Here is a 24,433-nt window from a genome sequence, read left to right on the forward strand (position 1 = left end):
AAACAAACGAACAAACTATAGTTTTATAATAGTGTTATTACGAACGCAGACAGAACCGCGACGCGCGCCATGTTCAAAGCTGGCTGGCGGCCCCGCACGCCACTGACGTCAAGCGCCGTTCGCTGACGTATGTTACCCCTTCCACTCCCCCAGAACCGTCACGCCTCAGGCCATTGTCAATGACCCTTTTAGCGGCCTGGGAATTCTGCATGTTTCCCGAGGTCGACCCGCTGAGTGGCGCGAATAAACACAGTCTTTCTGGACTTTTCGGGCGTAGAGTCGGCCCAAATGACATGGCACTTGCAACCCCTCACCGCCAAACGTGAGTGTGCGAAGGAAGCGAACAGAAGAGCGAGCCATTGTCGAGCCAAGCTCCAGTGCCTTCAGCAGTTAACTGCTCCCTGATGATGGCGACTGCATTGTCGACCGAAACGTCGGTGAATTATTCGCCAAGGACACGGCTACAATCCCGAAGTCAAGCTACTTCAGACAATGGCAGTGAAAGCCCGCGAACATTATTAACAATAAAGTATATTTTCACATGCCGCGACGCAATGAATAATCTTTCATGTGCTATGATTAGTCATATTTCCCCGAAGAAAGACTTAACATGGTATTTCTAAGCTTGAATTACTAATTTCAAGCATGCTATTGAAGTAGTCTGAATGATATAGGAAATTATAGTTACAATCTAACAGTATGTACATATCTTTTGTCCGCATCATTTTGCTCTACAATACTTTTAACAATTACCTCTTAAGTTATAAAATTATCACAACAGAATGATTGAAAACAATTGCTGTACACAATGTCCGTGAAAACTATCAGTTTAAAGATACAGTCGTGCTTACTTCCGGTGTTGCAATAACTTACTGTTTTATGTTTCCATGAAAATATGCAGATACCTTCACACAATGACTTTCTGAGTTTTTCTAAGGCATTTTGTGTGAATTTCTCATTTTTACAGGCTGTTCGGCACTCGACTTAGCGGCTATAACGGACATGTTTTCCAACTCAGGCCGTGCCTCATTCAGGTCGCGTCTTCTATTCTCTACGGAGGCATGGATTCTCCACTTCGTGCTCCTGTACCGGTAAGCACAAGTTAAATTGAAACTCAGTTAAAAGTCTAAAGTTCAGTCTTCCAGCATAAAAGTTGGAGTGGTAAAAGTTACCTTATAACAAATGCTGGTATATTTTATAACATAATTTCCACAATTGTTGAGAAAAATACTTTAGCTATTGCTAAATGGTTTATTTCGACGAAAATAGCCGTGACCAAATTGAAAAAAAAAAATGTTTGTCTGTAAAGTCAGTTTACGGACGATAGTTTAACGTGACAACGTCATAACAAAACATTGATGAAATGATTACATACTTTTATGAATAAAATTGAATCATTTTTATTGAATTATCAATATTTTGTATGGATACACAGAAGGAGTGAAATGAAATTTACAATTTAATTGATAAATTTTCTTTTACTTGCACTCATTAATTCAAATATGTATATTACTTTAACGAAGAGATTATTTTAACTATAACTTTTATACATGTTTGCTATTTAACTTCTTCCAATCTGTGTTATTCTGTTATGGATAGGACGATGATAGGAAAAGTAGGAAACGAATGGGAGTGTTTCAAGTTTAATGTGCCTCGAAAAAGTCAAATCGATGGTTGTTCCAATCGAGTGGAAGAGAGATAGATGCGGCTCAAGCGTACAATGAGCGTAACGGGACACAGCGTAACTGGACAATGTGCGTAACTGGACACTTTTTCGTGGTGCAGCCGGCGTTCATCGATTTATTAGACGTTGTCACGTCAAATAATCTTTGTAATTCATAGAGTGTAATAAATATTAAAAATGTACACGATGCTGAGACGACAACTAAGATAACTAGGGCAGTGTGTGTATGAGTTCTGCTCTCTAAGCAGGTATGTCACCTTAAGCGCTCCTTCCAACTGTTGGTGCTGCTACCTACTGTTTCAGGCCTGCTGCCGCGGAGTTGACAGATGCGCTGGACCACGGTCGGAGCGGTGAAATGTGGCAACACTGCTCCAGGGGCCGGCCTCACCGCGACTGGGGCCCTTCTTGACAACACGTACATATCACGTCCACTTCTTCCTTACTTTCCTTCAAGGGACCCGCCTCGTCAGGGGTGTGTGTGTGTTAGTGAGGCGGGATGATAAGCGCGACGCTCGCTGGTATTTCTAGCGCGGTATAGCCTCTAAGCGCAATGGTCTGAACTGGCGCGCAGTCTTCTCGTCGTCACATGATAGCTGTGGAATTTGAGCGGTGACCGTAATATTATTTTGCGGAGAAATGAAGATAAAGGCGTAATGCAAGTCCCTTAAGTGCTTTCAAGTATCTGTAATGGTTGTTTTACGCCCTAAAAATTACTCTGAAAACAGGCGTTTTAGCCATTTTAACTCCTCTAAAAAAAACAATTTAAAAACTTCATCCAAAATCAAAAGTACTTTTCGTCCCTCAGCGAACTCTTAAATGCTTTTCGTAAGCAGATCCCACTGGGATATCTTGAGTAGTTTAGAAATCGCGTTGTTTTTTCCTGAAGCTCTGCGCGCCGTGTGTGTGCCCGGGTAGGCGGGGGCCTTAAGGGGCCCGCCTACATGCAGTGCAAAGTGAGCTGCAGAGGTTTAACAATTAGTTGTTTTTATCGAAACTATTTGACATGCGATTACCGATTTCGGATATAAAAGAGATTAAGGTACCGGGCATGATCCTAAAGTTGTTTAAGATGTCTCAGACATATAGTCGATTAGTAAATGCATGCTGAATAAGCCTAATTAGCGTATTTTCAGAGGCACGCCAAGCTCACAGTTTTCATTACTATTGCGTAAAACCACTTTTGGATCGTGAACCAATCCTTTCTCTTTCGCTGCGTATATAATTTGCACTAGGTCACAACGGAAAATTTTGAGAAAAACCGTGATTTCTACGACGTGTGCTGCGCGAATGTTCTTCCCGGTATGTGGCGCCGCCACGGCCGCTTGACCTTGGATGACGAGGCAGGAGGAAGGGGGGTCTCCGCGCTGCCTTTCTTCCTGTCCTCTTTCAGTTGTGCTTCGCTTGCCCGGACTGAATACTCACCCCGGCTAGGGCGGGCCTGTGGACACCAGACCGGGCTGAGTACACGCGTATTCCACAGTTAGTTGTGTTGAGGCCGAACGACATTAGAATTCAGCGTGACTGCAGGCGGGGTCATAAGGCAAGGTTACGACAGAATGCACCTCGGAAGAAGAACAAAACCATTAAAGGAAGTAAACGCCAAATCGTTGGGCATAAGTAATATTTCATTATACAAGTGATATATTCAAATCGATTTTATATGGCTTTGTTAGTTACGTATTTATTAATTTTATTTTATATGTGGCCATTAATATTTTTAATGGTATAAATTTATATGCAATCAACACTTTTAACCAAAATATGCATTTAACCATTTTAAAAACGCCAAGTTGAAATAAAGAATTTTACGTAACATTTAAAAAAGTATTTTTTTTAACTTCAATTGTGAATGAACGTAAGAATAAGAAGAGCCTTTTTTTTTTGGAGGGGGGGGGGGGGGGGGTTCTTATTTGGTAAGCAGAATTTGGTGCCCAAAGCAATTAGCTACAAACTGTTCGGTGTGTGCAAACATGCATAAATATTGCAGTATTTCAGACAGTGTAAGTTTAATTTGGACATAGAAGCTTGTCATTATAGTCACAATTAAAACAAATAGTATTTTGCCGGCTGTCCATGGCTGACTGTGATAGTTTGTAGTGGGAACACCTCTACACATTTGAAATTTTTTATACAGAAAACAAGAATAATAAGTCATAAATAGCATTTGTTGCATGTTATTAATGGCCGTACGATTAGTACACACTTCTATGTTTTTTTCCGGTGATTCAAACCATAAACGTCGGAGTCTAGCAACATACGTGCGGTTCTGGAAGTTGGAAGTGTATGCGTTCGGAGACGTACACGTGTCAATCTCGCTAAGCTCAGACTCACAGTTGACAAACGGAACTCCGTGAGAGCGGTTCAAAAAAAGTATCATATTGCATTATCGCCGCTGCTAATTGTAAAACCTTGACGAATTCCACAGGTTACTAAGAGACGTGTAATGTGTAGCCGCCGCTAAAATAAGAAAAAAACGACGCTGTGTTTATACTAATATCTCGTGTCACTTAAACCTCTCTGTGCGCTGGCGTGTTACGCATTGCGGAAAAAAGTTATCGTCTGTGCACATACCGTTCCACTCGTCTCACGTCACATTCTCATCAAGCACCCGAGCCCGGCAGTCGGACTGCATGCCTGACATTATAGCCCGCAGAATAAAACCATTTGGATATAAATGTTCAATTTTTAGTTTCTTTTGCTTACGAAGAGGCGACGCCGGACGTTTCGGCATCTAGGACCTTATTCACAATGCGCAGTCCGCAGTTTGACAACTTGCAACCGGCAGGCGGCAGTCGGAGATAAACTGTTCCACAGACAGCAGTCCAGCAGTCGCCAGTCGAGCAGTGGGATATCATCTAACTTCATTTCGGACTGCCAGACCGTCCCGGAGCAATGGCATACAAGAGATCCCACGCGGAATGACTGAAGAGTTTTAACATCAGCCGTCGTGTTTAAAATCTGCATGGATGCAACTGACAAAGTATTTTATAAAATTGACAAAGCTATATTCTGGCTGCAGGCACGGCGGCTCAAACAGAATGGATAAGTTGTTTCTGGTTGTGGCAAACGAATGGTGTTTAACCATTCAAAAACATGGCATATGAACATCCGAGGCCAAACATCCTGATGCCATTAAGACCAGGTGACATCAGGATGAAAGAAGAAAAGTTAGTGCTCCTGGAATACCCTCACGGGTTCAGTCCTAGGAGGTGGAGGTGGTGAGGCTAGGCCGGGCTTCGGCCCGAAACAACTTGCCAGACCGCCAGCTGCCAAAATATTTTCACCTATCAGAAAATCTTTCGTGATGATGTGGTTTAATCAAATACTCCCTTGGTCATGTTATGTAATTTTGACTGGCGACTCCGGACTGCTGACTATGAACTACGTGTTGCCTACCGATGCTACGCTAACTGCAATCCTAAATTTTGCTTTGGAATTATACAAAAAAACATTTACCACCTAAAACCCTGCAATGAAAATATTTAGTAAATATCTCAAATTTTAAAATTGATTTTTTTATGTTACCTTCTTTAATATCGATATTAATGATAATACCAATTTTAAAGCTTTAATAAAACCGGCCCGTTGTCGTATATCAGGTTTTTTCTATTTACGATATTCATGAACACTGTCGTTTTTACATGTTTTATGTATAACGTATTCTATATAACTAATATTAAACAATCGAAGGATTATCAGCATTTGTTGTGAAACTTTCCTATAATGTAATAACAGGGTTGCCATCCAGCTGGACCTCCAAAAATAGGGTGTTTTAGGGACTGACAGAATAAGAAAAGGGATCTTTTAGGGTCTTTTTAGGGACTGAAATTTTGCGGAAACCTTAACATTTCTAGAATTTTTCATACAATTTTATGGTCGAGTACAACAAATAACAAAGTATTAACTCAGCATACCAAGTAATCCAGTATACCGTCGTTAAAAGAATGGTCACCCTTCTCCCCAATGAGCAAAAATACAATGTGTGTATGTCATTCCGTAATATTATACTTTATAGTTGAATTTACCTTGAAGTTTTGCGGTAAATGTCAATTTATTATTTTTCTTTTAAAGTCTTGCAATCTTCAGTGTTAGAAAATATTTAAGAAACATTTTGTCAAATATTACTAACAAGTAATGCAAATAAATGCTGTTTTTGATTATAAATTAATTTAAGGGAAAAAACATTATATATTTTGCTCATACAATTCCCTTTCCACCATAACTTTTATTCTGGACTTTCATAACCCCTTCAATCATTGCCTGTGCAAGACTTGCTTCTTCTTTTAAAGCAGCAATATCATTTGACTTAAGTGCCTCTTTAAGTCTTTTATTAGCTTCTGAAAATAACCTTTCAGCAGTTTTCCTTTTTTTCTCTTTTTTATTTCTCAAATCTTTCAACTTCTCTTCAGCTTGGAAAATAGACATCTTTTTTTTCTCCAACATTATAGTATGCTGCTTTTCTTCAACCTTTTTTCTCTGTTCTTCCAGTTTTTTTGCTTCCAATCCTTTTTTTGCTTTCTGCTCCTCTAAATAAGCACAATATTTCTGATGAGCACACCTTGCAAGATTCAGGAGCTCTCTTGTCACAGGTACCAAATGTGGCTTATTGTCATATATTTTTAAGGCTGACTTTACAATTAACACAGCATTGAGAGTGCGTTCTGACAACAAAGACCTGTCTTCTGTTAAAATTCTCACTGAAGTTGAAAACCCTCTCTCTACATCTGAATTTCCATGTGATACTGCCAATGCAGCTCGACTACAGTTGAAACTGTTGGATACTTTGGAGACCCTAAAGCATTTTTTAATGTCATGAAATGATACCAGTATTTGTCAATTTTCACTTCACACTTGTCAATTATGTCTTGATCTGGTTCTGACTGCAATAACTTCCACTCATCAAAAAGCAGGTTTGTATTTATGTTCAATGGAAGAGTTTTGCTGATGGTAACAATATCAAGTGAACTCTGGTCTAACACTCTCTTGTTAGGCTGAAGACACTGAAAACATTTCAGTATTGGTTTAAGTAATGACGACTTTGTCATTATATGTTCTGCAACTAGATTATAAGCTATATAGAAGGTACCTGAAATAAAATGCTACAAACAACTTGTGTTACCTATACCAAGTTGGAGCATCTGTGCCCCTCAGTTAATCTTCATTGGGGCTTAAGAATGTTATCTCCCCCATAAAATTTTAATTTGTTCACACAATATTTTTTAATAAAAACATTGAAAGAATAATAAAACAATATCAATACTGTAAAACTTACATGTAGTAAGATGCAGGAAAATGTAGCTCGACAGCTGCAAAACTTTATGGATGTGTGGAAGCGTGTTGATGGCCAGTGTTCATGACACATTCATAAAAAATTAAATAAATATGTTAATTTTCCAATGAATCCATTTCAAAATTTAAAAAAAAGGGACTTTAGGGACCTATCAAAAAATAGGGACTTTTAAGGGAACAATGGAAAAATAGGGACTTTTAGGGACTTTTAGGGACCAGTGGCAACCCTGTAATAATAACACGTGTAGGGCCTATTGACGAAACAATCGTTCGTTAAATTTTTGTAATACGTATATATGTAAATTTGAGGCAACATTCCTTTTAAACTTGCTGTGCTTATTCAAAGGAAACGTGCAATTAAAAATAATGCATCACTAGAAATGAAATTATTTTAGGAATGTGTATCTGATGAAAGACGATCCAAGGATGAATCTTTCGCACATACTGTATGCTGATGTAGAATGTAACGCCGACCCTAGTTGTTTCATGGTACGGAAAACTTAAAATTTTGTAATGAAAATTTTTGAACTGTAAATGGACCTTTCTTTTCCATCTACAACGACGCGTCTTCACAAAAAAAAATATTTTTGTCAAAAATATTTAGTTAATATTTTTTCCTTAAAATATTCTCATCAATACTAATATTATAAATGCGAAAGTAACTCTGTCTGTCTGTCTGTCTGTTTGTTTGTTTGTTACCTTTTCCCGGCTGAACGGCTGAACGGATCGTAATGAAATTTGGCAAGGAGATAGATTATATCCTGGGGATGGACATAGGCTATATTTTGTCTAAAAAAAAAAAAAAAAAAATTAAACGTGTTAAAAAAATATATCTTAATTTTATGTAATGTGTGTCATAGATATACAAACTGTTAGTGTCATTCCTCTATGCCTGCCGTGCAATAGCTTTCAAGCCATTACGTTACGTTTTTCTATTGTAAGGAACTAAGTAGAGAGTAAGAAAAAAATAAAGATCTTGACAGTTTGTAGTGTCACCATATTTGTTTCAATTTTCAATACCGTTTTTGTATATTACAATTTAAATTGCAGAAAAAAATCATGTTTCATAAACACATAAATAGTGAGTGTGTGTCATTTCTCTATGTCCACGAGGTCTTGCCGCGTCAATTTTCTCCTTCGGGCGAACCCGTCCGCTTAGTTAAATAAACAGCTTTTATCGTTGAATGATTTCATGATTTATTTCATGAAAATCTACTCTCATAAAAAAGTAAGTTTTATAGTCATTCAATATGTATATCTCTCTCTCTCTCTCTCTCTCTCTCTCTCTCTCTCTCTGAAGATCAATCTATGAATCGTTACACATTTATTTCCTTTATTTTTTTTATTTTGATTTGATACAATATGATTTCACTAAGAATCTATTTCTACCCCTTCCTATTTTCATTTCCACATTACAAAGTTTCACTTCTTCCGCGCGGAGGGACTCCACGCAATATTTTTGCATGCAATTAAAAACTATTTTTTAATGATGCCAAAGAAGTATAACTTCTCATGCGCGTACCTAAGTACACGCACCCATTTATTAAATTTAATTTCTTCTATATTTTTTCTCCCTACCTAGGGCACTCATAATTCTTTTAAATTTCACGTGTATGTTTTCAATGTCATTCGAGTTGTACAATTTTTTTTTGTCAAATTGGTCATTATTTATACTTTGTTTTATTTTGGAAACATACGTATTTTAGGTATTATGACAAATAAAAAAAATTAATTACACTAATATTCTTAGGTTTTTATTGTGTGGACAGGTTGAAGTTAAATATTAAGTAGGTATATAAATTCGTAAACTTATAAATTTCTTCGAAATTTATTCATAGGTTGGTAGGGCCTACTAATATTTATATTTGTATAGTTTGAAGTTTAATATTATGTATGTACGTAAATTCTTAAACATAGAGTTATTTATTAATTTATTTAGAAAATTATTAATAGGTAGGTAATAAGTTTTTCTATTTGTCAATATTGTTATTATGGTAGATAGGAGTACAGTAAATGCCTACATTCTTATATTCCTTTATATCTCTTTCGTTTTGGAGTGTTCCCGAGCCATTCGGGGTCCTCAACATCACCCCCCCCCCCCAGGTGGTTAAAGCCCCAAAATTTCGAAAGTTTAAATTTTTTAAAAAATCTTTTTTTTTAGATTTTAAGTGTTTTCGAGTCATTCAGGGTCCTCGAACACCCCGCCCCCCCTCTAGGAAAAAGCCCCAAAATTTCGATAATTTTAGGAATTTCAAATATCTATTCTTTCGAGATGGAGTGCTTCGAAACATTCGAGGTCTTGAACCTCCACCCCCCCCCCCCCCCTCTCCCTTCCACAAAAGTGAAAGCCACAAAATTTCGAAAAATTGGAGGAAATTGTATTAAAATTAAGTCATTACGAACTAAAGTGTCCGGGGCATGGTGGAACTTTTACCCAAAGTCGACTTCCCACCCAATTTTGAGGGAGGGGGGGGGATGCAAAACCCCAAAATTTCGAAATATTTCTTAAATTTAAGAATACTTTTTTACTATTTGGAGTGTTTCCAAGCCATTCGGGGTCCTCAAACTACCCTCCCCCCACAAGGAGTCAAAGACCCAATAATTAAACAATTTCGGAAAATTTCCAAAAGCCTATTCTCTTTCGATTTGGAGTGTTTACGAGCCATTCGTGGTCCTCAACAACACACCCACCCCCCTCAGGGGTCAAAACCCCAAAATTTAAAAAAATTCAAATATCATTCTCTTTCGATTTTTATTGTTTCTTAGCCATTCAGGGTCCTCAAAATCACCACTCCCCCTCTGGGGACAAAGCCCCAAAATTTCGAAAATTTCAGGAATTTCAAATATCATTTCTTTCGAGATGGAGTGTTCCAAACCATTCGAGGTCCTGAACATCCACTTTCCGCAAAAGTGAAAGCCCTAAAATTTCGAAATATAAGAATATATATAATTGGATGTTGGCATGTATGACGTCGATAAACTCTTACACCGTTTGACCGATCGCCATGAAATTTGGCACATCGAAGTGTTTTTATCATGAAGAAGGTTTTTATGCTATCCATTTTTTTTGTAACTCGCCGCTAGATGGCGCTGTAGCGCATCAACTTCTAAACCTTTCAACCGATCGCCATGGGTAAACAGAAAATCATAGGTCACAGATACACAAACAGTAATTATGTATCATTTCTTAATGTCCAACACACTGGACATATCGCTATCCATTTTGCTGTAACTCGCGGACAATATATCACCCGGTGTTCAGCGCGGGCAAAGCCGGGTACTGCAGCTAGTAAATATATAACCCTTATAATATCGTCGAATTGCATTCTTATTTCCATTATTTTTTTCACTTATTGTGACATAGTAGGCTATTCAAAAAATATGACGAAGTTGCATACAAATATATCAGGGCTCCTTGCGCTGCCTAATGTTTCAAAATGCTCTCGCTGAAAATAATATAATGACTTCATCTAACTTAAGAGCATTTATTCAACTTCTAAAAATCGTAAAAATCGTACTTTATTCATAAGAAAATAAACATTAATGTTTATATTTAAAAAAATGTATTTCACTGGGTGCTTCATTCTGTATATTATTTTTGTTTTTATCTTCTGCCAGCCATTTTACAAAACAGATAATGCGCGTTAGATATTTTGACCTTGAGTGCTTTGCCCTGTGTCGTGCATCTCTGCGCCCGGCGAGCCGAGCCAGTCGCTCGGGGAGAGTGTTTATTAGGCTAACGCTATGTCACGTAAGTTAATACTGTGAAATGTTTTGTAATTTAGATTCTGAATTATTATTTTATTGTTTCCAAGTAAATCTGTCTGTATGCCGAGTTTGATGTGCTCTTAATAATTAGGTACAGGCTGAGAATCTCGAACTATGCTATCTTACACCTCTGTCGTGAGGCACCTCTATCAAGAAGTGTGTGACTGAGTGGTATGTTTTGTGATCGAGTTGTAATTTTTGATGTTTAACATCTTGGCTCTCTGTATAAATGGATTGTCCGCAACCGAAATTGCTTTACATATTGTTACAGTAAAAAACTATGCCTGTAAGTACCATGAAGAAATTCAGTCAGTGTATGTTGGAGGATTGCGTAAGCAAGTAACTTTGCATACAGCAATATTGAACTACTTTAATTCTGAATAGGAAAAGCTTAAGTAAGTTTTAATATGACAGTGACACACAAGTTCCTTTCCTTTTGATTCGGGCTAAAGCATACGAAATAATTACAATTTATCTAGCGTAACCACATATTATATTTGTCGTTGTAGCAGTTAGAACCATACAGAAATGGGACCTGTAGAGTGTCAAATATGTAGTAAACAACAAAACAATACTGCCACATACATTATGAAACATAAATTTGGGCAAAGCATGAATCATAAAAATGAGATATGCCATGACTGATTTCCTACTGTTTATGACGTAAATTAGAGGTGTAGTAAATCTAAGTGAGTGATACTTTGGTCTAAATTTGGTAGATTTAAATTTAATTTGAACTTATTGTACTGTAAGGTCCCTTGTTTAAAATCACTGGTTTTTAACCAACTCCACAGTTGTACAATACATGTGAAAAAAAAATTAACAATAAGAAATCTAGTTTTATATGCACACACACTTTATATGTATATATGTAAATGCATACACATATTTACATATCAAATGTATATATATACATTTATGATTGCGACCACTACGATGCCCATTCCCTTAGCAGTTTCCATAAAAATTTTCTGTTAGCGCGCCTGCTCCCGTGTGGGTAGCATTTCAGCAACCTTTCAAGGGGTTTGTAACTGGGAATAAAGGTTTTCATACCGAAAATATTAGCTAAAACCGTACTAGAACGTGTTCGATTTTTTCTGCTTTACCCACGAGCCAATGTTGCCAAGATGATTGACCCGCGTGTAAGAACATAAACCTGTATATATTAACTTATGCAAACATTAGGAAACGTATTAGTTTCCCAAATTAAATTTTATGGTATTGGAGTATTCTGAAATATATTTGGTAAACTAAAATAGTTACAGCATTGCTCTACTGATAATACATAATCTCCTACAAAAGTTCCCATTGACTTTGTTGTGCGTCTATAAAGCGCGCTATTTTTCAACTTAGGTAATGGAATATAATTTTTTTTCGATAAAATATTACTGATTCAAAAAATATGCTTACAGCAAATACCTACTAAAACATTTTATTTGTTTATCCTATTGTTATAATAACATTAAATTTATAGCTTAGTCATTTGGTTTGATTGTTTAATACAAGTAGTTTTAACAAATAATTAATTATCTAAATTTATTAGGAAATTATTCTCCATATATTATTACTGAATAAACTTAGCAAATCATAGAAACCCCACACCTGTTAGTCTAAACGAAAATGCGATGGTTTTCCTTCACTTCAGATTTCAGTTTACTATGCGAACTACTACATTAAACTGAGCGTGTTTATTTGTCTCACTTGTTAACGAAAATTGTTAATTACAATTTCTTTTAAGTAGTAGAATAAGTTAGTAACCAATCAGTATGTACGTACGTATAAAATATGTGAATCGGGACCATTTGGAATTAGTACAATACAAATAGCACATTTAATATTGTGAATTAGTTGAATGAGCTGTCTTATTTATGTTATCTTATGAATATATAATAAATAAACTACATTTGAGCAAACTTCATTAATTTTACAATTGCTCGGTTTTTTTTAATACCGCACAAATTTGTTTTATTTTTTGCAAGTGAAGTCAGGAAGATTAAATACCAAGTTCATCCACCAGGTTACATTATTTTTAAATACACCGTGAGATTTTTTATATATTTTCAGTAATTGGTTGAATGGACAATAACATGTCTATCCTAGCCCAAAAAGCATGATTTGTCGGCAAATGCGTTGTTAGGTTTTCTGTTAGTATTCTAGGTATCGTGTGAATGGAGTAACTAATTATTTCTTCTCTTCTGCTAGATAAACTTTTGCTCATTTTTATCCCCATGGGTATAATTGAAGGTATAGCATAAATTTGGCAGCTGTGTAATGGGCTTAATTTAAATGAAGAATATGCGGTCCTAACCTTCACAAACAATAACTGGAGGATTAAATTCTGAAGTGTAAGAAGTTGAAACGCCAACGTACGAAACATATGTTCCAGATTAGGTTATTAACTAAATTAAAAAAAAAAAAAATGCTTTCTTCAAAGTCATTTAAAAACCAATTCCAAAAATTCTTTTTCATCAGAAATTATGTTTACCTTTTTTACTTGCACATACTCCCCTTTAGAACAAGGTTTTTTTTAAACCGATATAAGTTAAATCTACGCTAAAGTTTAATGACAGGAAAATGTATTAAACTGGGCATGTTTATTGGTTCAAGCAGAGCTAGAAAATTTTATCATTCAGTTACCAGTAATTTAATAGGTCTGTACTTTTAGGTAATATTATATCGATCTTAAAAATTGCAAGACTTGTGTTTCTATAATAAGCAGATAGAGCATTATAATTTGGGAAACTGTTGGCGTAATATAGGCTTATACTGTGCGTCTTGTACGGGATAGCCTAGCGTGTGGATTATTCAGGACACAAATATGCATTGCTGTGGACAGGGAAGCGAGCGGTCGCCAGCTACACGTTCCTTATCACCACGGCCTGCTATCATTCTCTCATTCTCTGCGTCTGTCTTTTCCCCTCCTCCCGCGTTGCGTTCAAGGTCGCGTCAAGGAAGAAGGGAAGAGGAAGGTGGCCGGAGCTGTGTCCCCCCCACTCCCCAGCTGCCCTCCTCCCTGCTCAGTGTTTCTTCGACTCGCCACCCTGCTTGGAGGAAAAACTACAACTCTTGAGCTCGAGCGGTGAAAAAATCGGCCACGAGGCGGGCCCCTTAACTTCGCGTATGACGCACGTGTCCGCCCACTTGATCTTGTGGCCAGCGTGTCTGGATGGCGGGCCCGGGTTCAAATCCCGGCCGAGAAGGGCATTTTTCAAGCCTCCTCCCTGGGTTCAGGACTGATGTACTTTTCACCTTCTTCATGCGTAAGGCAATGGTAGATCACCACGGATTCTTCATGGCGTTTGCCTGTGACCACGAAACCTAATAATGTACTAAAATGCCTTATCATTATCATATAATTTTTTGTTTTCTTTCATTTTGTTTCATGTGGTTGTTTTGTCTATGTAATTATTTATGTTTATCGTGCCTACAACCCATGGCTTTATGCCGTCGGTAGGCATGTAACAAATAAATAAATAAATAAATAAATAATACGTGCAATGTACGAAATAAAATAGATCGTATGTACCACTCTGGGAATTCTTTTTAGTCCTTAAATTCACCAAGTTATTCTATAGCCTACTAGTCATCTAAATGTCTTATTCAGAAGAAAAAAATTGCCAAGAGAATTTTATTGAGGTTATGTAAGTTATATGGAATACAATATGTACTTATAAATGATTCGTTTTATAACAGATATAGCACCGTTACAAATTTTATAAGTATTATCTCAGCTTAATCAATAGATTATTATTTTAAACAATGACTCAATACACCGAACTGATCAAATGCCTATGAAAATCTTGGTAGAATAGTAATTGTAAAGTAAGAAAAAAACTTTCTATTTTAAAAAGTTAGTGCATATGATTTACATAAAAATGAAAATAACTTTGTGACGACATTTTATTTTTGATACTAGCATATAGTTGAGAAGTGTTAACTTCTTACCAACAAATTAAATCCATCTTAACAAACAAAATAATATCTTAAGTCACATATAAAGTGACGATGTTCATTTTTAAATAATTTTTTACCTTCAAAACATTGTGGTAAATCCAAATAAACTTTTAATATGCGCATTAAACTTTCTGTTTAGAAATGCGTTGTGGAAACAACTAAATTGTAGTATCGTTAACATCAAAACAAAATTTACAAAAATAACTATTATTTCGTAAGTGGAAATTCGACCTTTTGAAAACACACACCTCACTTACGCCATGTAAGTATAGTTTATTGTTATTTTTTTACAATGAAACTTCCAAAATTATATAAAAGCAAACATAGAAAACTATTTGTGACTATCAGAGGTACACTTTGCTCGTAAGCACATGCCTTTTCCTTCGCCAAAGTTATGCTGTTTTGCTCAGAACTTGAAATATGTTATATTGGCTAGTATATGATACTGGCGAGTTCTTCCCCGTGAAATAATACTAAAATAAGCGAGTATTTATAGGGTTTTCCTTGGGCGAATACAAGTTTTACCTGGGCTCTCCTTGGTCAGCAAAAGTCTAAGATTGTGTCGTGGCCAAAATTGCTTCAGTGGCAGCCAGTCTCCAGACATAGCACACGAGTGCGCGAGACTTTCTTGAGAGGTTGATGCACAGCATGATTAAGGGGTATAGTTTAGGTCTGAGACACCTGAAATCATTGCTTAACCCGGACCCCTCCTAAACATATTATACTTTATTTTTAAGTTGCATTTGAAAAAAATACTATATAAATCTTATTATTATGTGTGATGAGATGACCATTGTAGGGATTCTATAATAATGCATCTTCGAAAGTCCTTCTCTGTCCTATCGAATGATTTCAACGTAAGCCAAAACGTGGGCAAGTGTGCGGTTTAATTTTTGACAAATAATTCTACCGTAAATATATCTTGCATGAGATTCACATAAATTACTGGTAAGTCCTCGTTATTTTTAAATTTTGAAATAAATCTGTGAAGAGTCGTGTGTGAGTAGCGTAAAAACAGAAGTTTTTGTAGGAAATCTAGTTATACTTAAGCTGTAATCCATTCGTGTTTTTGATTATAAGTTTTAAGTGAATCAACTATTTAAAGTAAAAATATATATATTGATTTGTGATTGCCTAGCTATGCGGGTTATATTCCTACCGGGAAAGAGAAACAATATATTGAGCTATACACTACCTGGAACTATTTTTTATTTCCTGATTTTAGGCACAGGAGCAAGGACGCTATAAGGATGACCCAGGCGAGTGAATCAAGAACCTTGTCGTCTCTACGTGCAGACCACTGAAGGGGTGTTCAGTCCAGTATTCATGCAGCATTTAGCAATGGGATTTTTTAAGAGGTGAGGTAGGTAATGATTTGATTGCATGCGACAAACAAGACAAAAGTACTTCTCTGTTTACGTACAGGATTAAAAATTTGTAGAATTTATTATTTTTCACTTATGAATTTATTACCAATTTATTAACCAATTTAACTCTAAAAAAACTCATTTATGAGGCATTGAAGAGACAGACTTACTGTAAAAGCATTCGTGTATGAAATGATTCTTAAGCCAGGTTCCACAGTAGTGTGTGCGGTAATTTTTGAAAAGCCGACGAATCTCTGAATATATTGAGCACCTTTTTGTGCTACGGGTAAGCCATTAAGAAGGTTTTGTACGTGGGAGATTATTGTGTGTTCCGAGGTCTAAACGCGTTAGGGTGCTAAGGGCGACAATGGTCCGCACGTCACACACATCATCGCCTCTACACACAAGTGCTCTATGCAGTCTACTCGTCGCAGGCTTGCCTCTATGGCACTTTGAGTTGCGTCCCTACTATTTGATGAAAATAGATAAATGTATGCTGCAAGCTTCTAATTGCTCTATTGAACTAAAATAATCTGTTCAGGAAATTCCAATCCTTAAAACAAAATTATGGTTAAAGTACATGTTTGAGTTATTTTCGCTCTTAATAGAAACGTTCTGCTATAATCAATAATAATACTGTTCACAAAGTCAGTCTTTTTTTTCTATTTTTTTCGTTCTTTTTTTTCTCTGGTAAAACAATTTTTCATTTTAAACTCAATGACTGTAATTTACTATTGGTTAAATGAGTTATTGTTGCGGGAATTTCAATAAGACGGCAGTGAACTTTAGCAGACGTAAACAAGCTGGCGGATCCAATATATGGCCACCATGACATCATACTGATTGGTATTATATATATTCTTCGATATTAGTTGTGCAGGGTGAGTCTGCTGTAGCCTCCGTGGAGGAAGGACCTGTTACAATGTTTTTGCCCTCACCGGGTTTCGAACTCAGGACTCCTATTACATTATGTAAGCTCGCATTTTATTAATTTTTTTTTTATTTTTATTAAATAATTTTTTAATGGTTTTTTAATTTTGTTTGGAATCAAACAGCTATCTTTTAATTAATTAAATATCGTAAATAAATAATTTATATATATATTTAGTTAAAATTGAAAGAGTTTCAAATTTACAGTCAATGACAAGGTTTGATGGGGCTCCTGAAGAAAATTACCCCTTTCTGAAGAAAATTGTTCTTCTCCGAGAAAATTTGGTCCCTGTGGATTTTTTCAGGAGAAAAACAGGAACATTTCCCTCGAAATAAGGAATTTTTTTCCTCGATAAATGCAATTTTTTAATCATTTTGAGGATTTTGAGTCTTTTTCAGAAAAATAGAAAATTTTTTCACCAAAATGGCCACTATGACGTCACAATCTAAGATGGCTTACCGTCAAACCCAATTATATTCCTGAACACTGTCGCAGGACATACATTTGTATACAACTCAGTCCATATACAAACTGTGCGTTGTATTTTTAAAAATGTTTTAATATTATACATTATATTAAAGCAGTAAGATTACAGATTTTACATTATTATTTTTTAAGTATAGCGTTTATAATATATTCAAATTTAAAACAGGGTAACAAAACTTAATTTATAACATCTTTTTGGAGACCTCTTATATAAATGAATCAGTTAAAGATAGGTTAAGTAAGAATAAATGTGTAATTTAGATTTTTTTTCAAACAATAGAATATATCTATGATCTTCATGAATAAGTTTATGTAAAATATAAAAATTTAATTGTTAAACAACAGAATTTCATAGTCAAGTAAAAAGCAGGTTTTTTTTATTACCATTATTCATCAAACATGAATGAACTGAACACATTTGAAACATTTTTAAAACAATAAATTCTATTAATGTTATTTTTATAATTGCGTTAAAAACAATTACTAAACTAATTTTGACAGAAAATAAATAATACTCATCACATGTTTTAAACAAAAATTTATAAAAAAATTAAATTTGATATTTGTAATATAATTATTAAATATTAATTAAATATAAATATACTAAACAATTCTAAACATATATTAAAAGCGAATACCACTAACTCACTCCCTCATTACAAATTCTCCGGAATCATATAACACCTTCAGACATTAATTTTGGCAGATATATTCCTTATACTCTGTGAACATCCACTAGCAATTAATTTTGTATTAATAAACTCACAAGGGTGTGAATGGATGTTTGTTATGTGATTTTCATAATTTTATTTTATTATATATATATATACTCTGTTGCTCTACTTTGCAGATTATACATTTTAGATTATCAGTTTATAAACAACGTTGACATAACTGTAGTTACTTTGCAACTATTAAAACTTATATGAACAGAACACTCTTAATATGTAAATCAGATAAGTAAAAATGTTTTATTACGATATTCAAAACTAAAATCATAAAAGGATGAAACCCTTTATATAAGGCAGATTTCTAAGAAAAATTACCTATTGCTGTAGCTACCACGTTTCGAATTTCGGAAAATTTCCATCTTTTTCGTTTCATGATCCTTAGACCCAAAAATATCAATGTAAAAGTTTATATATAATTTTTATGGGCTCAATGATTGCAGTAATTTTACCAAAAAAAAATCCGGACTGATTTATAAAATAAAAAATACATATAAAGTTTGTTAATGGGCAAATCGCACCAAGTGAATTAAATAAACACTTTTTTTTTTTGAAAACTGAAAAATCGCTATAATCTTTTAACGTAAAATATTATTACATATGTTTGAAGTTTTTATACTTTCTATGAGAAAAGGGTGGAAAAATAGAGGTTGAAAAAAATTATTACTCTTCTCACTAACCACAATATAAAATATAATAAATTTACTGTAAAACTTGGAAATATTATTTAAAACCTTTTTCTGAAACAATTTTTGATACGACCAGCCGTTACTTCTCCAAGGAGTGGAAAAAATAGTGGCTGAAGAACAAAACAATTCATAATTCCTTTTGTAGGTACAAAATAAAATCCGTTTGGATTTATCGTAAATCGTCTAAATATTACACAAATCTTTTGCCTGAAACTTTTTTTTTACAACTGAAATCCTCTATCGCAAAAGGCGAATAAATTTATTAGTCCTAAGCTTACGATATTGCACGATTACGTTATTTGCAAGTATATTTAAATAGCCACACAGCACAAACCTACCTATCTCTAACGAGCCAATGTTACCTCATGATCATGTCATTATTATTGTTAATATTATAGAAATTCTTCTCAGAATGTTCCTAACGTATCTAGAATGTTCCGGAAGTTTCCGGAATGTTCCAAAGTAAATATCATTTTCGAAATATACTTACGCCTGTTAGCCGAGTCGAAAGGGATCCTTATTTTACTTTGCAGTTTTATTTTGCTTCCCAAATTTTTGACTTATTGCTGATTATGATTTCATGCCTTATAAACGTGCATACAATAGTCATTCAATTGAAAACGTTATTTGTTTTTACTAAGAAAAAGTTCCAGTGTTGGCTAGCTTATGTTCTCTTAAATTAATTTTACTAACACGATTATGAATAGTTAAAATTATCATTTTCCTCTCAAATATAATTTTTTTAGGAATACAGTTTTTATTACGAATAACAGTATCTTTAGTGAATTGCTACTGTCTGTGAACTTACGTTCTCAAAGTAATGGTTTTAAAGTAAATATTAATATATCATTCTAAAATATTGGCCAATTTTAATTTAGAAACCTTTGAAAGACTCTCTCTCTCTCTCTTCACATCGTTTGTCGTTGAGGGTAAACGAACCTCATAAGCCCTGCTTGGTTGAAAGAGATTGCGTGTTGTTAAGCAATGTATTGGGTGTAGATAGCTATTTCGAAAAGTAATTCTCCTAATTCACCATTAGCAGCTTATTACAGTCTGTAGTGTTTGTGTGTCGTTACATAATAACCTTCGCCCTCACATGAAACGTTTCACGTGAGACAATAATATAATCTGGAGAGTTATGTACTGGAGGGAGGCCCGGCCACTGTGGCAGACTTACGATCTGGGCGCCCTTGAACAGCCGCCGTACCTTCACAGAGTTCTGCACCAGCCACGTTGGTTCTTCCTTACCTTTTTTTTTCCGTGAAGGAACATTTCGGGAAGGACTACGTGAGTTCAATTTGTATTCATATTCCAGCCGTAAAAGTATAAATATAAAAAATAACTTCAAGTAAATACCAAGATGAAAATATGTAAGCAAAGAAATTATATACCTGACTTCTTAAAAAATTAGCAGATAACCTTTGGAATGTAATGCAGCAACATAAAGTATTCGATGTTTATACAGAGTGTTTGAAAACTCACAATAAATGTAAAGGGAGGTAATTACCTGTGGAAATTTAGGTACGTGCATTTTATATAAGCGACGTACAGCCTATGTAAAAAAACTAATTCTGATACTTTAAAAAATAATTTTTATAAATGTTATTTATGCAAAATATTATTAAAATATTTCAAATTTTTTATGTTGATGTAGTTATTTACCACATTAGAAAAATCCTAATAATCAACCCCCCCCCCCCCCCCCCGCTCCATTTCATCGAAATAATATGGAGTGGAGCCCTCTAATTGCATGGAACTATTTTGCCTTACAATGTTATCGATTTTTGATGCCTTCTTACTGAGATTTATTATATAATTCCAACTGTCTAGGACGCACGGTGTCGGATATCACGCATGCTAAAATTTCAACGGCAATGACGGAACGCCTGAAAGTATGCAACAGTTGGTCCAAAGCAGAGGTAATCACGGCGCGGAAGTGGTGTTCGCTCGCTCTACGCTCCACTAAGCAGCACCACGTTCACTTGGGAAGAATACGCCGAGACATGCCGCACTCTTCATTTGCATGGAGATCTCGCTTGACTCCTCGTGCACAGGAAATGAACGAGCTACAAGTTCAACGTAACATGTTGAATTTTTCTGCTGCCTTTTTTGTACCCAGCATGATCAGTCGGTGTAACGTTTCTCCGCCTTAAACACTACAAGAACCTCTGAGTAGACTTGTCTACTTCACAGACGTTGTATGTATCGTTGCCGCTGAAATTTTTACATGTGTCTTATGCAGTAACGGTGTGTACTAACAGGTAGTTTCAACCTGAGGAAAAGTTTTTTTTTTTTTCGTTATTTTCTAAAGGTCTATAAGACGATACTTAACATCCATAAAATCAAAATACAACATTGTTTTTATGCTGTAAGAGGATACCACTCCCTATGAGTGTTTGTGGAGTGTAGAGTATATTATTAGAGATAGTTTACCGCAGGAAAATTCTACTGCTTGTTAGTCCTCTATACGCGGTTTTTTTTTTTTTTATGTCAGTGGCATTTATCTTCTTGCTGGTTGTGATGGAAGAAGAAAGCTAATTATGCTCTTGATTGGCCAATTAGAACAAAAATGATGCGTTGAAGAACATCTTTGATTCATCTGAAAATAAAAAATGCCACGTAATTCTATCAACTGAAAAAAAATTATATTATTTTGCAAACACTTTCGGGGAAAACATTTTCTTGAAAAATCGTCATCTCTTTAAATTATTAAAATATATATTAATATGGTGAAAAAACTATCCTCGGGATAGTGCGCTATTTCCCATTAATTTTCGATAATTTTACACTGGTGACATTTACAAATCCGATTTACATTTAGCAACTGAGCTAGGTTGTTTACCAAATAACCTGTACAACACAAAAAATAATAATTCACAGAATTTCAATTTTTCAACATGGTGGGCGAGGTCTTAAGATGAGAAATATTACCGTTAAATTATTTATTTTCCAATAACATGAATTTACATTTTTTTTTTTTTTTTTAATATTTTGGATACCCCACTCTAACTAGGACGCATTGAAATACAAAAATATATTTTTTTCAGGTTAGTATTTAAAGCTACTGGCGAGATCATGATAAACCTAAAATTTATCTAAGATAATTTATTTTTAATTTATTTTTGTACTTCAAACTTTCAAACAATTTTAGAATTTCTCAGTATGATTTAAATTAACCTAAAATGTTTCAAGTTATCTACACTGTAAAAACTATGACTTTAACAGCTGATTGCAAAGAGATTTATGCACTGAATGTTTTTGTAATGTAATCGTCATACCACTCTTAAGTCTGCATTTGTTTCAGAAGCTATAACTGCTCGGTGTGTTTAACGTACCGGATTTGATGGCGTACGACTCCCTGGTGGGGCTGAACTAACACCACCAACACGGGTTTCCTAGAGTCACAGGGAGATGGATATGCCCTTCCGTCGCGACTCGCAAATGTTTGAGGTGATGCTACAGAGAGAGGCTTGACACTACCCATCACAGAATCATTACCACCCATTTACCCATAACTATTAAGCTAACTCTCAAGTATCTATGTTGAACAGTACTTTAAGTAATTATTAAGTACCAGCTGCAGTACCCGGCTTCGCCTGAGTTAGCTCTGGTACTCGGCGCTGACGAATTAGATTTCCATTTCGTCGCAAAACATTGTCATGCGCTCAACTCTGTATTTACCTTCATTTTTATGGGCCGGTTTTACGACATCCCGTTAAATCTGAAGGATAGCTAACCGATGGTTAAGTTAACCCCCCGTTAAAAAAAACTAATGGTATTTTACGACTCGTATTTAGCTTAGGTCCAAGTCCTGACGAAGCATGTGTTGTAATTATGATGGCTGCAACAAAAAAAAAATGTAAGCTTTATCTGGCAACAGAATTACATAAAATGAATTTCAAAAAATTCTTTGTCATCTAACATTCTTTGTATTCAACAACACAATTCCACTTTAAGATGAATAACCGTGTCCGTTTTCTTGTTTTCAACGATACTTTTGTAATTCAAAGCAGATGATGATGGATTAATTTAAGACAAAGCAAACGGAAATACGTCTCTACACACAAAAATGATATAGATGGAGAAAAAAAAGGTTTCTGTATAGAGAAACTATTATTTACTGCTATATTGTTTATTTAATCATCCGTTCATATAGACCCTGCCTCGGGATACTAAATGTCGATTTTCATTTCACTGGTGTGGGTTTTATTGGCGTGCCGTTTTCAATTCACTGGTATTACCCACACATGTCACTTGCTTGACAGGAAGAGAGCATATGATAGGGATAAGATAGGAAGGGGGAAAAGGATAACCTTTATTTTAAAATTTAATTGTAATCGGGCAAAATTTATCCATGCCTGGAGTCTTTTTAAGTGCATTTCAATCCCGGAATATGGTTACTTTATTACGAATAAATGTGCATATATATTCCTACCACAAGTTCAGGTAGGTAGTTAATTTTACAAGCTATTTCTCACGAACACACGTTCGTTATAGGTTTTTATAGGTTGGAATGACACTCGTTTTGCAATTTTTTAATTCAGTAAATTACACATGTTCCATGTTCTTAAGCCATCACATGTGTCTATTATTTTGGTATTAATAATGTAGGACTCAGCAATAGGCCTACCTGCATTATCACAAAACTTAATTCTTAACCAAACTTCGATGAATGGAAAGAAACATTTTATGTGCAGTATTAAATTAGTTCATCGAATCCTGCATTTAACTCCATTGAAATTTCACAAATAGTAATCCTCTCTCTCTCGCTGTCAATAACTAACCTCGCCTGATATCTCGCCATTTTCTTTTCTGATGCTTGTTCGCTCCAAGTTAACCAGCTAACCATCACTTTATCCACTTCAAACTTTAGCCGAAGGTACATATCAGAGTCACGCTTTACCTAAGGGTAGTAAGACAAAACAGAGAGCTATCTAGCAGAAATTAATTTTAGCCTTATAGTTTTAACAGAAGGCCATAAAATCTGTTCTATGTTATCTTACACTGTTGTATTTGTAACTGTTTACTCAGCGCAATCCGAGCAGGAATTTAGTCTGGTCGTTTTCCTACGTTTTTAGTTTCAAATGTTTTTGTTATATATATATATAACGAAACTATATATATATATATATATCAATTGAAATTAAACATAGGCTATGTCCATCTGGGATAAATCAGTTTTATAACAGTGAAATAATCGTTAAAATCGGTCCAGTTGTTTTCGAGCTTACCCGTTACAAACAAACCAACACACTATCTCTATACACAATATTAGTGTTGATATAGAAGTATGAATTGCGGGGAAAGGTTGAGAGCCACTCTGAAGAGTGGCGTGGAACGAAGTGGTTGAAGGAACGCGCGTGGTCGAGAGTAACTGGAGCACCCCGAGAGGACCCGCCAGTATACAGTCCGGGCAATCGAGACGCGTGATTCGAACACTATCACACCACTGCGAGCCTCACCCCCCCCCCCCCCCCCGAATCCATATCTCGATCGTGATCATCTGAGGAGATGAGATGCACATCAGTGGTTGTCTT

General features: G+C 35.3%; 1 protein-coding gene across 2 annotated transcripts in view; it reads left to right on the top strand.

Annotated features, from left to right (window-relative positions):
* The window catches only part of LOC134530265 (uncharacterized), a 50,222-nt gene that overhangs the window by 10,582 nt on the left and 15,207 nt on the right, over window positions 1-24,433 (top strand). The window contains exons 2-4 of one of the 2 annotated variants that reach the window (XM_063364960.1): window positions 968-1,091; window positions 1,988-2,099; window positions 15,921-16,053. The gene's annotated coding sequence lies outside the window, so the exon portion shown is untranslated. Of the gene's footprint in view, window positions 1-967; window positions 1,092-1,987; window positions 2,100-15,920; window positions 16,054-22,200; window positions 22,347-24,433 lie in introns of those variants that run through there. The other variant, XM_063364959.1, reaches the window with a different exon arrangement.

Source organism: Bacillus rossius, chromosome 3, assembly GCF_032445375.1.
Source record: "Bacillus rossius redtenbacheri isolate Brsri chromosome 3, Brsri_v3, whole genome shotgun sequence".
In the NCBI taxonomy this organism is placed as follows: domain Eukaryota; kingdom Metazoa; phylum Arthropoda; class Insecta; order Phasmatodea; family Bacillidae; genus Bacillus; species Bacillus rossius.